We start from the raw sequence: 17526 nt of genomic DNA, 5'->3' as shown, positions 1-17526 counted from the left end.
GATTTTTTGCAGTAGGAACATCTTGTCTTGTTTGTTCCTTTGCTTGCTCCTCGACAATTGTTGTTGTTGTAACTAAACCATCAACCTTAGCAATTTTTTTTTGTTCTTCTTGCTCTTTGGGTTGATTTTTTGTAGCTATGGGAGGTTATGTAGATTGTTCTTGTGTGGTTTCCATTTCCCTTTTTATCTCTACTATAGCCTTTTACAATTCATCAACACTCACCAAAACTAGATTTGTACAAAGTTGTGCTTGCAATGTAGATTGGTGAAGGATCTTTTTGAGATCCCCTATAGTTAAAGGATTGATGTTCTAAGCTGAAGTGTTAGGAACATCCTTTACAATGATTGTATATATAGGTGTTGTATGTGGAGGACTTGGTGGTGGTAGTTGGGTGTCTTGGATACTCTATTCTTCCTATTGTTCCTCAGTTGTTGCCTCTTCACCATGTGTCTTCTCCACTATTTCTTCTCTTTTCTCTTTCTCTACCTCTTCATCTTTCTCATCTTCCTCTTCCTCTTCATCATTTCTCCCCTCAAATGGGTCTTCCTACCCTTCTTTTATAGTTTTCGATCCATATATTAATTTCCACATTTGTGTGGACTTTTGGACAACATCTTCTATTTAGTTCTGTAACATTATAAAGGCTCTGTGTCTGGGTGCAAATTTTCTCCCATGCTTTTTACTAGCCTTTTTTATTTAACCTTTAGCAAGGTCTAGCATTACATGAGCCAATGTAGACTCCCTTATTTCTTTTTCTATTTTGAGATAGTAGTGCTATTTATTCTCAACTAATGAACTTAGCTCCATAGGCATTGAGTTATCTAGTTCAAGAGGGGTGGTCTTGAACTTAGCCATCATAGTGTAGATGGACTCTTCCACTATGTTTTTTTGTTCTTTTGAAAACTTATTAAAATCAATGGCTTTTAGACCAGTTAAATCAGCATTGTCTCTAATATTATTACAAATGCTTTCCAATTTTTTGATGTGGTAGAATGACTTACCAATCTAAATTGATCTTCATTAGACTCCATCCTTTCCTCATCTAATTCAAGAAGTGTAACATATTTTCTCCTTCTCTTATACTCTACAAACCCTCCTTATTCTATTGCCTTTTTTTTCTCCTACTCTTTTGCCCCTTGAGTTATAGCCCTAGTATCAATGCTTGTAGTTGGCTTAGCTGGGCTTGGCTTTGTAGCCTTCTTCTTTTTCTTGGGCTGTGCAACTAGCTATTTTTGAGCTTTTCTCTTCTTTTTCTTATCCTTTGGTGCTTCCTACTTCACACCTTCCTCCTCATATACATCCTCTTCTATACCTTGGGTTAAGGCAAGTGGCCCTTGATCTTCTTCTTCTTCTTCACCCTCAGCATCTTCACCTTCTTCTTCTGCTTCTTCTATAGTACCTTCCCCAAATTTAGCTTTTTGCTTCTTAACAATCTTATCCTTCTTTTCAAAGTGGAGGTAGTCTTTAACTCCATGTCCACTTTTGATCTCACCATGTCATAGGTTCCAAAATGTGGTACATCCTTGTCTATCTCCTCTACCAATAATGCAGTTATTATTGCTGATGCTTCATCTATATTTATTTCATACCCAAGAGGTCTTAGCCATCTCACTCTTGGTATGGAAGATTTTATGTATGTATAGTCTATATCTACAAGAAGACATACATCATTAATATGTTTCTCTACTAGGGAAACTGGGATTCTTAGCCTTTGCTTCATTGACTTCTTGAAGTCTTCAAAATAGCTAGTCATCAAGGTCTCAAAATTAGCTCCCATCTACTCTATGTATTCATTAACTTGAGCTATGATTGACCTATTTGTTTTCCATGCCACTTTACCAAATGAAAAAAATTTATTTTGCACATAAAATAATATAAAAATCAAAATGGCACCAAATTTTCATTGGGCTCCCTTGGTTCTTTTGATTTCTACTAGATTCTCATTAATCTATTGTAGTTGTAGTTCTGCAAGATCATATGTATGATCCTTCTTCACCAATTTATATCCTACATCAACTGCAATACAAGGCACACTATTAAGTTTGCTAGATTGGTAGAACTTGTGTGAAATCAACCTAACAAAAAAATCGAAAAAAGGGTCTTGGATGGTATCAATTTTCATCCCTCTGTTATTCCAGTTTGCACCAGTATTCTTCTCAATTTACTCCTTAGAATCACTCTTGAGGGTCTTTGGCCGATCTAGGGTTGGGTAATCTATCACTCTATGCACAATTCACTTCATGATTTTTATTGAGCCATCTTCCAACCATAAGATTCCATCATGTATTTAGTTGAGTACTTGTCCAATCCATTTAGTTTTGAAAATGGTGGGGAATTCTAGGGCACGTGTTAAACCCTTCCTCTCAACAATCTAAAATTCTTCCTTCAACACTCCATTATCACATAGTCTCTCATAAGCTTCCCTCATTTCCATATCACCTATGGCTCCAATCTTGCAATTATAACATCTTCTTACATCTTGAACCATTACAACCTTAGGGGGTATGATAGATAGGGCTCTAGCTGGGTTGTTCTTATAAGCTACCTTTGGGATTAGGCAAAAATTATGTTGTTTGACCTCATTGGACACTAGCTAAACTTGAAAAGGTTCCTTCTCCTAAGTCTTCCTAGAGCTAGAAGCCAGTTTTGCAATCTAGGGTTTTAACATGAAGAAAATATTTGACTGCATGACTCGGCACAGACGTAAATACCTCAAGATCGATGAAATTGTGCTAGAATGTTATTGAAATCTCCTTATACACTAAATTCTCTTCTTTGGATTCACTCTGCACTCTTTCTCATATTTTCTCCTTATTGAGGAAAAAAATGTTTTAAATCATGATAATATACCCTATTTTCATTGCATTTAATTTTTAGTGTATTTACAGTTGTCCACTTAGCTTCTAAAGTATTTCTGCATTACTTAGCTTCCATTGCCTTTCCACCACTTGAATTCCATAGGAGTATTCTTTACTTGGCTTCAACTGAGATTTCTTCTTCACTCGACTTCCTCTACCAACTCAACTCCTACTAATCATTTGGCTCCTATGGTCTTGACAATCAACTTGGTATGTACTGGAAACTCAGCAACACTTACAAAATCTTTAAAATTTAACTTTACATCTTTCATCATGTTGATCTCTTATTTTTAGTACTTACTTGTCTAGGAACTAATGTATGATAAAACATTGTAAATCAGTCCCTTATGCCTTTTCTTACTTAGTTTGATGAAGTGTGATCACTTGACCTAATAGGTGAAGTGATCCCTTCATTTGATGTGCTACACCCATCTTTCTTCTTCCAAGTCTTATTCATTTCTCCTTTGATGTATTCAACATCCACTTTCTCTTTGCCTTTGTCACTCTCTAAGTTGGGTGCCTTTGAATTTGTTGGGAAATTCCTACTGATATGACCAGTCTTTAAGAAATTTAAACATGTGATTTGGCTCAACCATCTATTGTAGTTCCCTTTGAAATGTGTCCTTATGAAATTTTCAAGAATGTGTCCATATTCCTAACATTAATGATAGTTATACTTGGTGTTATAGTCCCAATTGTAGTGATGCTCATTATTTCCTCTAGTTGGCTGATTTGGTTTCCACGTAGGCTTTGATCTACACTCAAAAGATCTATGTCCATACTTCTTGCAATTATAGTAGTGACCTTCAAATTTTGGTGTTCTAATAGTATTAGTCTTGCAATTATGTGCTTGATGTCCTTGCCTTTTGCACTTATGATAATGACTTGAATTCTTGGGTTTGTCATGCTAATGTGCATTCCTACTCCTGCACACATTAGAGGTATGCCTCTTTTTACCACAAAAATGACAACTAGGTTTAGTGTTCTCACAAACTGGGGTGGGGATGACACCCACAAAATATCACTACAGCAATATGTAACTATTCAAGGTTACAATGTTTGACCACTTCCAATGGTCTGCCCTGTGAAAGGCCTATCTTATTAAAAACTTTACACACTATTAAAATTGACCTGGTTAAAGGATTTAACTACCCTACTAAAAGTAGGCCTAGTTAAAGGACTTTTGTACATTCACTTGGAATGCTAGTCTGTTAAAGGATTTACAAATGGCTGCTAGGCCAACCTAAGTCTATAGGATTTCCATATCTAATATAATTGCTAGAGAGTATTAGAAATTCTTGACTTGATGACCTATAATCCTCAATTATTGATTACAGATCCTTGTCCTACTCTGTCTGCTCTAATCCTTGCTTGAACTAATATGTCACTGTTCAAAGTTATGATACTCTATTCTTCATCAACTAGATTTTGCTATGCTGCTCTATTCTTCATTAAGTCTTTATTCCCTTCTATACTTTGCTATAATTTGCCCATACACTTATCTCTCATATATCCTCATTCTATACATAATGGGTTATCGTCCTCCTTTTAAAGATTTATAAGACTTAGGGTTAGGTATGAATCTATGATCAATATTAAATCTTCATTTCTTGCTCATTTCTTGCACTTTTCCTATTGGTTGCATGTTTTCTCCATTTTTCTTATTGGCTAGATGCTAATTACATAGGTAATGCAAAAGATTTGTTCTTATCTTCAAGATCCTTCGAGATTCATCCCATGTTAGCTTTAAAAATGGTTTACATCTAAGTTTGTGAAGGCACAAACTCATATGTTGATTTTGCGTTACTCAACACTTACTAGTTGCTGATGCTCAGCACATATAGGAAAACTGGCTCACTTGACTCTTATAGTAATTATGTTTCACTCAGCATCTATACTCTACTTGGCATCTATAGTGACTCGGCACTTGAACTTCATTTGGCAGCTGAAGTTCACTCGACACCTATTTAATTCTCTACTTTGGCATACACTATAACTTGGCTTATGTATTATAATCATCTTGAGAATTGGTTAAGTGTTTTGACACTCAATTGTCAAAACCAATTTGAGACTAACACTAACTATGCTATTGAATATGCTACTAAATATGTGACCAAATATACTATTAAATATGTTACTAAATAAACTATCAAATATGTGCCAAATATGTGCCTAAATATGTTATTGAATATGCTACTAAGAATGTGACTAAATATAATATTAAATATTATACTAAATATAATACTAAAAGTGTGAGTAAATAAGCTAAATATGTGACTAAATATGTTGCTAAATATACCACTAAATATGTGACTAAATCAACTAACAAATCTAACCTATTGGTTGCATGCCTTCTCCATTTTTCTTATTGGCTACATGTTGATTACATAGGTAATGCAAAATATTTGTTCTTATCTTCAAGATCCTTTGAGATTCATCCCATGTTAGCTTCAAAAACAATTTACATTTGAGTTTGTGAAGGCACAAACTCATATGTTGATTATGTGTTACTCGGCACTTACTAGTTGTTGATGCTTGACACATATTGAAAAATTGGCTCACTCGGCTCTTATAGTAATTTTGTTTCACTCAGCATCTATACTCTGCTCGGCATCTATAGTGACTCGGCACTTGAACTTCATTTAGTACCTAAAGTTCACTCAGCACCTATTGAATTCTCTAGCCTGGCTTCTATATTATACAAAACATTATCTTGAGAATTGGTTAATTATGTTGACACTCAATTGTCAAAACCAATCTAAGACTAACACTAACTATTCTATTGAATATGCTACTAAATATGTGACCAAATATACTATTAAATATGTTACTAAATACACTATCAAATATGTGCCAAATATGTGCCTGAATATGTTATTGAATGTGCTACAAAATATACTATTAAATATGCTACTAAATATACCACTAAATATGTGACTAAATCAACTAACAAATATATGACTAAATATCTAATTAAATATACTACTAAATATGTGACTATATCAGTGATCAATATTAGTGATCAAATAAGTGACTTAAATCATTTGGTAGTCAATTTAGTAGCATTATAAATGACTAGATATTAACTACTATTAGTCACATGACTGATGTTAGTCACATATATACAATTTATAGTGGTTTATTTAGTCACATATTGCTATTTTTGTACTAGTGAAGAGACCAAATTTTATGCTATTCTATTTTCTCAATCTCTTCATTCATTTCCTCTATCCACTTTTCATTTTATAAAGCATCTTTTACATATCTAGGATCAAACTCACTAAGTAAACATGTACCTTTTAATTTGTTTCTTGTTTTTTAATAGATAAACAGGCTTTACAGGGATCCTAAAACCCAAGTTGAAACAAGACAAAAGGCTACAAATAAGCAGTTAAAGCCTAGCCAAAGGACAAAGGCCAAAAAAAAGGCCAATACATCAGATCACCAAACAAAAGGTGACCAAAGTGGCATCACGACAGCCACCAACACAAGTTTTGCCTAGGCTCCTGAAACCCAAAGAATAAAGGGAAAGAAATCCCCAACCATGATGCACAACAAAGATCAAAAGGCCAAAAGCCAAGAGGCAAAAAAAAATAACAGACCAAAAATAGTCACACTTTGCCTTTAGATCCCTTCTTATGAGACCATAAAGCCATATCAAAAGAGGCAAAGGATGGCTTAATCTTTTTACCTTTTACTATAGTCCATCCATCCTCCACCAAACCTACCACCTTCTGCCATCATAAATCAACAACACCAAAACTGCCAGAAATCCCTGAAACCAGGGAAGAGGCCTCAATAGGAATAACTACATCTAGAGAAGAATACATAGGAAGTGCCACCCTAGATGAAACAAAAGAGGAGGGCATGACCAAATTACCATTAACAGAGGTCCTTCCAACCCCCACCGAACTAGCAACCAACTGGCACTAAGAAACAACAAGGCCACAACTAGACCTTGAAACCCCTGAAGCTAGGGGAAGAACTATCGTAGAAGAATTTATAGCATGAATAGGAGAAGGAACATCAACCTAAGAAGGAGCCAGAGAGGTGATTGCCCCTAGGGCATCAGAAGATAGATTAGCTACAACCACAGAAGGATCCAAAGGAGGATCCTCCTTCAAAGTACCATAAGATGGGATAGTAGTAACCAAAGACTGATTTTTTGCCACCAAAGGAGCCAAAGGATGATCCATAGCCAAAGAACCAAGAATAATAGAAGAGACCTCCACCAAAATATCATGAAGAGAGTCATCTTCCCCTAAAGATAGGACCTTGTGGACCATGTAGTGATCTTCAGAGGCCCCTTTCCACCAAGAAGGGGCAGCTTCGGCCTAGATTTACTCGCAAAGTAGCCAGAAGCCATGTGACCAATCTTGTGGCACTTCCTATAGTGGAAGGGGATACCCTCATAGTCGAGAAGGATATCCCATGACCCTAAAGAAGAAGCCATAGAAATCATGTCTGGAAGTCCCTTGGAAACATTGATCTCAACTAGTATGTGATCATACATAGTGTGAAAAACATTGAAAGAAACCTTATCAATGTAGCAGAAAGCAATAAGGGAACTCCCCACCTCCTCCAAAATAGAATCTACCCAAAGGTGAAGGGGGAGATTCAACAACCTAACCCAGACAGGGAACATATTAAGATATTCTATCAATGGGTTGAAATCTTTATGCTAAGGTTTAGCCATCAAGGGATACTTCAATTTCTAGTAGAAGACATGGTGAAGGATGGCAGCCCTATCAATAACAGATTCTAATTTGATAATGAACAACCCCCTAGGAAAAGGGTAGAAATGGGTTTTCTCTGAAATTAAGGGGTCTCATTTATGGGAAATCCAGGCATGCAAATCTGACAAAGAAGGCCAAAAACCCTTAAAGAAAAAGATAGCAACATTGGCTAAGAAGTCAGCCAAATAGCTAGAGATCTCATCAATAGCAAAAGGTTGTAAATCAATCTTTAAAGAGTTACTAACCATGATCAGAGACCCCAAATGCATGATAGCATGAAGCCCTGGCTTAATAGCAAGTCACCAAGACCAGCCTCAAAGGCAGCTACATCAGCATAAGAAATGGCTAAACCACCCACACCAGGCAAATAGAACCTTGAAGTCAAAAGGACCTCCATAGAGCCAAAAATAGGAAAAAAAATCGAACCAAAACCAATCACTGGAATAAGAGTAGGACCCACATTGTAGTTGAGGCTGAAACTAGGAATAGAGGCTGAGCCAGAGTCAGATGTAGGCATAGAGGCAAGATCAAAGCTAGGGGCTGAAACCAAAGCTAAAGCCTAGCATAGGGAGTGAGGTGAGAAAAATCAAAAAGATGAAGAGCCTAACAATGACACGATCCAAAACCAGTTACTAGAGAAAGAGTAGGACCCATGTTGGAGTCAAGGTTGAAACTGGGAACAGAGGTTGAGCCAAAGTCAGAACTAGGCACAAAGGCAGGATCAAAGCCAAGGGGCGAAACCAAAGTCTAAGCCTGGTGTAGGGAGCCAAGTAGGAAAAATTAAAAAGATGTAGAGCCTAACAATGACTCCATAGCCAAGAGTCCATGTAGGACCAAACACAAAGGCCAAGTCACCCGAGGGTCAAAGCTAAAGCCAAAGCTAGGCGCAGGGAGCCAGGCAAGAAAATAATTCAAAAAAATTGTTGAGCTGACACTTCTTTCTTGTTATTGTCCTAAATTAGGATTAATTTGTTTCTTATTAGTAGTATACCTTATGTCTCTTCTCTAATTATTTGATCAGGTGTATGATGCCTTCTAAGAAATTTTGCAAGCCTTGGATCTTTCTTCCTTGATTTTAAACTTGGTTCACTTGGTTCTCCAAGATATTCATCCTTTTATTAGGCTCCTATAGCTGATCTAGTTGTAACTTGGGTTGTACTACCTTTGACTTGGGTTGCACTACCTAGGGCTACAACTCTGGTTGAACTAATTATGACTCAAGTGCCTTTGTCTGTGACTCAGGCTGAATTGCCAATGAATTTTTGCATGCACTTAGTTCTTGATTGGCTTCAACCTTCTGAGGTAAAGTCTTAGATTCCTCTTCATAGTAAACAAAATTTCTATAATCTCTAGGTTCTTTTCTACTATATTCTTCACTTCTTTCTGCAAACTCATCAATCTTTACATGGGCACTTTATCTAACTTTGTGACTAGTAAGATTCAAACATTTGTATGCCTTTCTTTTATTGCAGTACTCGAGGAATATTCCTTCATCATGTTTTGCATCAATATTTCCTTTCTTTACATATTTTAAGATATAAAATTTGCTTCGAAATACTTTGTGATAACAAACATTGAGCATGTGACCATACCATAATTCATAAGGTATTTTTTTATACATTTCTTCAGTTGAACTCAATTCAATGTACGAACTATTGTGTTAGTTGCTTCTCTCCAATATTTTGGTGCAACATTCTTCTCTATCAATAGTGTCCTTGTACATTCCATGATGGATCTTTTTCTTCTCTCTTCTATCCCATTTTGTTCTAGAGTTCTAGGTGTTAACACCTATGTTTTGATTCCTCTTTTATCAAAGAACTCATTGAATTAATTGACATGAACTCTCCTCCTCTATTTGATCTTAAGCATTTCAAATTCTTCCTTGATTCCTTCCAAATCTAGCCAAATACCATTCGAACTTTTTAAAAGTATTAGACTTGTCATTCAAAAACATTATGATCATCATTCTAGAATAATCATCAACAAACAAAATGGAATATATATCTCCATAATAGCTTTCCACACCTATTGGCCCAAAAAGATCTATGTTAACTAAATCCAAAACTTCTTCAAAATTGTAGGACTTACTTTTGAAACTTATTTTTCTCATTTTACCAATCTAACATTGTTTGCACATGCCCAACTCATGTTTCTTCAGATAATATATACCTCTTACTCTATTGTTATTTCTTATGGTGATCAGGTTATCAAAGTTAACATGACACATTCTTTTATGCCATAGCCAAATTTCCTCTATCTGAGATAAAAAACAAGTACTTTCATTGAGATCTAGGTAAAACAAATTTCCTTTTGTCTAATTTCTAGTACCAACTAGTTTTCCTTTTCTATCCAATAGTTTAGCTTTTTCATTCATGAATTCAATTTTGTATCCTATATTTTTTAATTGTGCTACACTAAGTATATTATTCCTTAGTCCTTCAATGCAATAGGAATTCTTACATTTGATTTTATTAGTTAATGTTGTGATTACTTTTCCCTTTATATAACATGGTTCATTGTTTCCAAATCTAATACTTCAACAATCATAGTATTCTAAATGTTTAAATTTAGTTTTATCATTAGTCATGTGATTAGAACAACCACTATCTATGGTCCATGTATCATTTTTTTTCTAACGTGAGAGATAAGCTCCATCTTTTCATTTTCCTCATCATAATATTCCTTTTTAACATCAATATAAACTACTTCATCTTCATAATTATCACTAATAGAATCTTTTTCAATGTAACATGACTTCTTACCTTTTCCTTTGTAGTCCTTATAGCTGTTGAAATCTATCTTGCCCTTGAAATTTTTGAACCATTTCTCATCTTTATCTTCATTGTTTGTGCACCTTGCAGCAATGTGACCAACTTCTTTACATTAGAAACAAATCAATGGAATTCCATCTCTAAATTTTCATTTTCCTTTTGTTGTTACTTTTTCTAGAAGAGTTTCAATGACTTCAAGATCTTCATCTGATTCATCTTCTTCTTCATTGTCGACTTGTTTTCCTTTTGATTTTCCTCCATTTCTACCAAGGGTTATTTTTTATTTGAATATAGGTTCAAGATTATTAGAAGAAGTAGCATAGTTATCAAAGTTATCTAACTCAAAAGTAGTCAATCTCCCAAAAGAGTATCTAGGGTTAAATCATGTGTTGGATTGCACCTCCTACAACTCTAATTGAACTTATGATTTCTTTGACCCTTTCACTATATTAGGTAATTTTCTAACCTTCTTTCAATTTCAAATTATCAAACTTACCTCTAGAACTTTTTGCCTTAACTATTTGCACATTTTTGTAACCTCCAAAGACTTTCTTCACCTTTTTGCACATGTTAAATGTAGTAGGACAATCTTTGACTTCATCAAATTTAGAATAGTTCAATGAAGATTCAATATCAATCATCATAATATTGTGTTCCTTTTCCTCTTTTATTTTCTCCATAGTCATGGTCTTGTATGGTGGCACATATTTATTCTTCAACTAGAACACACCAAAATCAATGATGATTGATATTGTAGATGCTTGAAAATGGTTTGCATCTATGGTTTCATCACTTTTTTGCACTAACAAGTCTCATTTTCTCATTTCACTAATTCCAATCTTTATGCCAACCTAATTATCATTCAACCATATTTCAACAATATTCTTCATCATTAATATCCTCTTTCACATTAATTACAAATTATTTTCGAACCATTTCAAATCAACCTAGAATCACCTTGAATCAACTTGGAATCATTCTTAATCAACCCAAAATTATTCCAGATCAACCATAATCAATCTAAAACATGTCAAATTTATTTAATCAATCATAATCTTTCGAACCCTAGCCATTTTCATGTCTCTTAGTGCCTCAAAAACCTATCAAATCTTATCAAAGCTATTAATCTAACCTTAGTACTTTCATGGCTCTCAGTGCTAGGTCAAACTATCATTCTTGTCATCTGATCATTGATATTTTCAAGTCCCTCAGTATCAAATCATGGCATTATCAATCATTTTAATAACATTGACAACATTCATTGATATTATTATGATCGACCTTATCAATCAATTGAATGATCTTGTAGCATTTACAATGGTTGTTAAATGTTACACATTCTTAATCCATGTCATGTGTCCTTTTCATATTATCAATCTAAATTAGTCATTCAATTTGACCATGGCTTTAGTCTACCTATCATTGTCCTAGTCAATCTGCATAATCATCACATTTCATCAAAGGATATTGTCACATTTATCAAATTAAATTGGCTAATCATTTACTAATTTATACTCTAGGGTTAGACAACCCATAATTTCATCCTATGTCATTTCAATCATTTTGTCATCTATCATTACTAATCTTCTTCCTAATTGACATTCTCAATTTATTGATATTCATTAATTAATTGATTTGTCTTTGTAAACTATGGGAATTCTTAATTTCCTAAGTTCCATTTTCCTCCTCTAATTTCCATTTGTGTGGATACATGTATTTTTAATTCATATATTCTACATAATATTACCACATGGACATCTTATGTCATGGATTTTATCCTTACACTATGCTAAGAATTTCCATAATCCATATATTTGTATTCCTTACGCATATCTATATTTAACCATCATTGTCATAGATTCTTGGCTTCAAGTAGCTTTGAGGTGTCACATGACGCATCATAGATCCTCCACCATTTTTTTCCATGTTGACTTCTATGTGTCATACACTCTTACATTTGGCATCTTGTGTCATATGTGTCATGGATTCCCTAAGGAATTTCTTGCCAAGTTTCATATTCAAGATGACAAGTTCAGTGCCCTCCTCTTGCATGTTAGATATAAATTGAGCCTTCTTCCTCTCATTTTGCATCATAACACCTAAATCATTAATCCATTAAGCTTCAAATAACTCTACTAGTATTACCATAGCATCATCATATTATAGGCTTTTTCTTTTCAATTATGTGAATAATAGGCAATTGGAACTACATCATATGGAGAAGAAAGAAGGACATGGGAGCTACAACTAAAGAGGGAGTTTTACTTTGTGTTTCTTTCTTTATTTTGGTTGGCTTTCATGGCATACTATATGGTTTTAGTGTATATTTATTTATTTTGGTGATTTCTCATAGTATGTTATATGTTTAACCCATTTTTTGGTCCTATAATTGGTGAACCCAACATGAAGATCATGCTTAACTAACTTAGGTTTCTTGTTTTTGTGCTTGTAGGTGCAAGGAAGGAGCTCAGTCAAAATGGTATAAAGGATATCTTCTCTATCTTATCACACCTAGTCTAATTAGGGAGCCTATTAATATTATTTTAAGCTGTCATTTATGCATTTTGTTAGCTTGTTTTCCTAGGGTGCACTCTACTCTATTAGGGAGCACTTGGGACCCTTAGGAAGCTATAGTAGGGGCCTAGAGGTCAGCATATACCCCATATACTATTTATAGCTCACCAACTCTGCTCCAAAACAACCAACTACACCCTAATAGGCCCTAAGTGCACCATGGGTGCAATCTACATTGTTTGAGTGCACTTTCTTAAGTAGGTATCAAAATTTTGAGTTTTGGGTATTTTTTTGACCCCATTTCCCCATAATCTTCAAACACTCTCCCAACTAAACCTAGAAACTACCAACTACACCCTTCTATTCCACAAGTACACCATGGGTGTAGTCTACAATGTCTAAGTTCACTTGGGGGTCTCCTAAGTCTCTGGCCTTTTGGGGTGCAGTCTGCTTTGTTAGAGCATAGTTGGTTCACATAAAGAACCTATTTTGATCAAAATTAACATCTAGGATTTCAATTTCATTCTAATACATAGAGTAGATGATTTCATGTTACTAATGATCTATTTGCAGCATGTGATGATCATTCAGAGAAGACATTCATTGAAAAATTGCTAATTCTTGTTTGCAAGACATTGTCAAAGACCCATGTTCTTGTCTAATATTTATGTTTGGTTTTTCTAGATTATACAATACTTCATTTGGTGTAGTAAAATGAATTTTCTATACTACTTGGTGTCTATGAATTATTTAGAACCCTAGTAGTTTCATGGACATATCCTCTCCCCTCGCCATTCCTAGATCTTGGGTGCAAGAGAAATATGTGCAATTTCTATAAAGAGACCTGCCTTAGACCCAATATTTTCCACTTAGTGAGCCCTAGGGGATGATCTCAAAGTGATAAATGGCCAAATCTAGGTCAATAGTCTAGCTACTATAAAAAACTTGATATGGTTAATGTTGTGTCGGTGGTATTGTTTCATGATAGCTCTCCTCTAGTACCCTTGTGGTGCATTAAGCCTTGGTTCTTAGGGATGGGAGACCTTCTAAGTAATTTTATCATTCACTTGCCAAAAATAATACCCACACTAAATTCCTTGTTTTAGAGGCTAATAATCTAACTATCTATTGGCTCAGGGGATCACCCATGCCCATGAAGACATCCCACATACTTACGGTCCTTGGTAGAGGCAATAGTCCCTTGGGAAGTGATGACCCTTGGGATTTAGATCTTGGTAGTCATTAGAAGTGAGTGTGTTATAAGGGGGAGTTGATGGTGCCAAGATCCTAGGATGTCCACTCTGGATAACCATGTTTGAGCTTTGATTCAAGTGGGAGTTTAGTGGATATAGTCTTAAAGCCTAGGTTGTGGTGTGTCTTTTCACTTTAGCAACAACTATTCTTGTTTATGGTGTCTTGCATGTGTGAATAAAATTAATCAAGATCAAACCAAATTTTCAAATTTTCATCTTGGATACTATTCAAACCTTGTCAAAACATTACAACATTGTCAAAGCATAACAAAATTCGGTCCAAAACATTCAAGACTTGGAAAACATGGCAACTTTAACCCTCATTCCATGTGCCCTAACCATCATTTTACACCTTCATTCTAATCTTAGGATTATGCTTTAAAATTTGGTTACATCAGTTTGGAACTTATAGAAGCCAAAAACACCTTAGTTTTAGCCCATCTTACCAAATATGCTAAAACTAGCCCCGAGTGTACCATGGGTGTAGTTGGCTCTATTTGAGTGTACTTCATTTCCAAACAACCCAATTTAGACTTCTAGATATAGTTTTGAGACTTTAGGAGTGGCTTTAGGTGCCTAAATAGATCCCCCTTTCTCAACATGTCCTAAAATGTATTCTGCATATCCTAACCTTTATTGTGCACACTTTAGGCTTCATTCCTTAGGCCATAACCCTCATTCTATAGCTTCAATTTGATCATACCATCATCCCCAACAATTTTTCTATCTAGTATAGCAAGCTGACAATCACCTAGTCTAGAATTAACATACATTCAACCTAGTCTCCCAATTGTGCCATGAAACTACCAACTGCACTCAAATTGGCCTCAAGTACACCATGTTAGAAGTAGTAGATCATTAACATAACTAAGAGGAGGGGGATGAATTAGTTATGTATCAATCTTAAACAATTCTTAATTAGTCAACCAAAGTAAATGGTAATCACAAAGAAATGTGCATGCACAAGTACACCAGATATGTTGACTGGGGAAACCCTTGATCAAAGGGAAAACCCTAGTGGGAATGATGCCCAAAAAATAATGTAATAATCTAAATATTCCTTGTTAGAGGATAGACCCTGTTAAGAGTTTGTTACAATACTTAGTACAAAGAGTCCCTATTAGGAGATTCCAACCCTGTTAGGAGTTGTAGAAGGCAGTTGAACCCACTGTCCAAATAGCTTTAGGATCATATTAATGAACCCACTGTCCAATTGATCTCAGTACTATTCCATTCAAAATAATAGATGTGAAACAATATCTTTCCTCTTTCTCTATCTAGTATGTTAGACTTCTTTAGCTTTAGATGATGCAAATAGATCTAGAACTCATTAGTAACCCTTAAGGTCACTTACACACATTAGGAGATTACTCTAATCCTCTAGTTCACAATTTGCAAGTCTTCTCTGCTTCTCAATCTCAATCATAATAATCTTCAAAACTCAAAAAACATCTTTCCTTCATACCATACTCAATCATTAATCCCTTGAGTCAACTCCATAAATTTAACATTAATTTGAGTCAGCTCCATATTTAATTAAATGAAATACACATTTAATTAGTGTGGTTAGCTCACAGTTATACACAAACTTCTACACATGAAACTTCCATTCTTGTGCACTTGTTGATGTCATCATTTTTTAGTGTACTTCCTCTAGTTAACTACATAACCCTTCATTCCAAACACAATGTGCTATATCAATCATACAATAGAGACTATTTTCCCTATGCTTTATTTTCTAGCGGTTCACTGTAAATCATTAATATCTTTAGTATGTTGGTGATTCAAGTTCTACTCATTTTCCCACATGTCAAATACATGTTTTATTATATGCTAGTAACTGCACATAGGTATATGTGCAATGTGATGTCCTTAATACATTAATCTCAGTCTACTACTATGTTAGTCTTTTGCAATCTTATTGCTATGTTGTCATCAATGACAAACAAAGTCATAACATTGTTCTATGATGTTCTCTCATAGCATCAGCATTCATGCTAATACACCATAGGTATAGTTGGTGTTTTTGGAGCACACTTGGTGCTTTCATAGTACACTTGGTTCTCTACAAGACTATTTTGGGCCTCCAGACTACATTTTGGGATCCTAAAACTGCATCCAAAAGCCTCTATAGGTCCTCATTATGCACATGACCCAAAACAACATCTTACACCCCAAACATCATTTTTCATCCTAACACCTTTTCATATTGCATATCCAATCAGAACAACCATCATTTTGATCACCCTAAACATCATTTTGAGCCCAAAACCTTTGAACTTAGTCAAAAATCAGAACAAAGTATGAGTCATAGAGTATCTCCTAATGTTGACGGAAAATGGATCCTAACTAGTACTTTTGTCATTTTTATCATTTTTCTTGGGTCAAACTCTATCTATGTCTTGATGGATTTGACCTTATCATTTTTATCAACTTGATATTTTTCTCTTTTGTCTCTTTTTGGTCAAGATCCAAAGTCCATCTTGACAAGGTTAAACTCATTTGATCTTAAGTTCAAAACCTTGCATACATCCTTGTCATAGAATTATCACATTCCTAGTCTCCCTAAACATCATTTTTACTTACCCTAGTTATGTATCCCCTTCATCTGGCATGGTTCAAAACCCTAGCATCATTTCTAATATCAAACTCTATCAACATGTATATCAACCAACTTGTCTTCTTGATCTCATATCCTAAACATCATCATCAATCTTAGGATACCATCCTTTGCATAACCCAACTTTCATACATCAACCTCTAACATTATTACCAAGTCCAAATTCCAAACCTAATCTTCATTTTGTATACCATACATTCTTTTTCATAACCATTTTTGTCAAAATCCAAAACATCATTCACAATTGCATTTGCATCATTTCCTTAGGAAATTTTCATCTTTCATATCAAACACTTCCATAGATTTAATAATATCTCTCAACATTTAAAAATCAAAAAAATACTCATATCTTGCATACCCACTTCCAGATTTTCAAGTTTTGCCCTATTTTACCAATAGCACCCTTACTTTACCAATTGCACACTTCAAGTGTGTAGTTGGTAGTTTTAGTGCATAATTGGTAGTTTTAGAGTGTACTTGGTAATTAGGGATTTCATTCTAGGTTCCAAAACCCTAAACTACACTTCCATAGCTTGCATTACATCCCTAAACCCTAGAAAACACCTAAAAACACTCAAATGATTCACATTTTGCATATTGGTCACCCTAACACATCTTTTACCAATTGCATACCTTCTTCTTACCAACTACTTACTTTCAAGTCCCCAAGTGCACTAAGGGTGCACTTGGTATTATCTGAGCATAGCTAGTATTTTAGGTGCACACTTGGGAGAAGAGTGTCCATTTAGGGTTTTCTCTATTGCATCTGAATC

The sequence above is a fragment of the Cupressus sempervirens genome, chromosome 8 (assembly GCF_028749045.1).
Source record: "Cupressus sempervirens isolate cs-2001-9-10 chromosome 8, ASM2874904v1, whole genome shotgun sequence".
NCBI lineage: Eukaryota > Viridiplantae > Streptophyta > Pinopsida > Cupressales > Cupressaceae > Cupressus > Cupressus sempervirens.
This window is presented reverse-complemented; position numbering follows the sequence as displayed.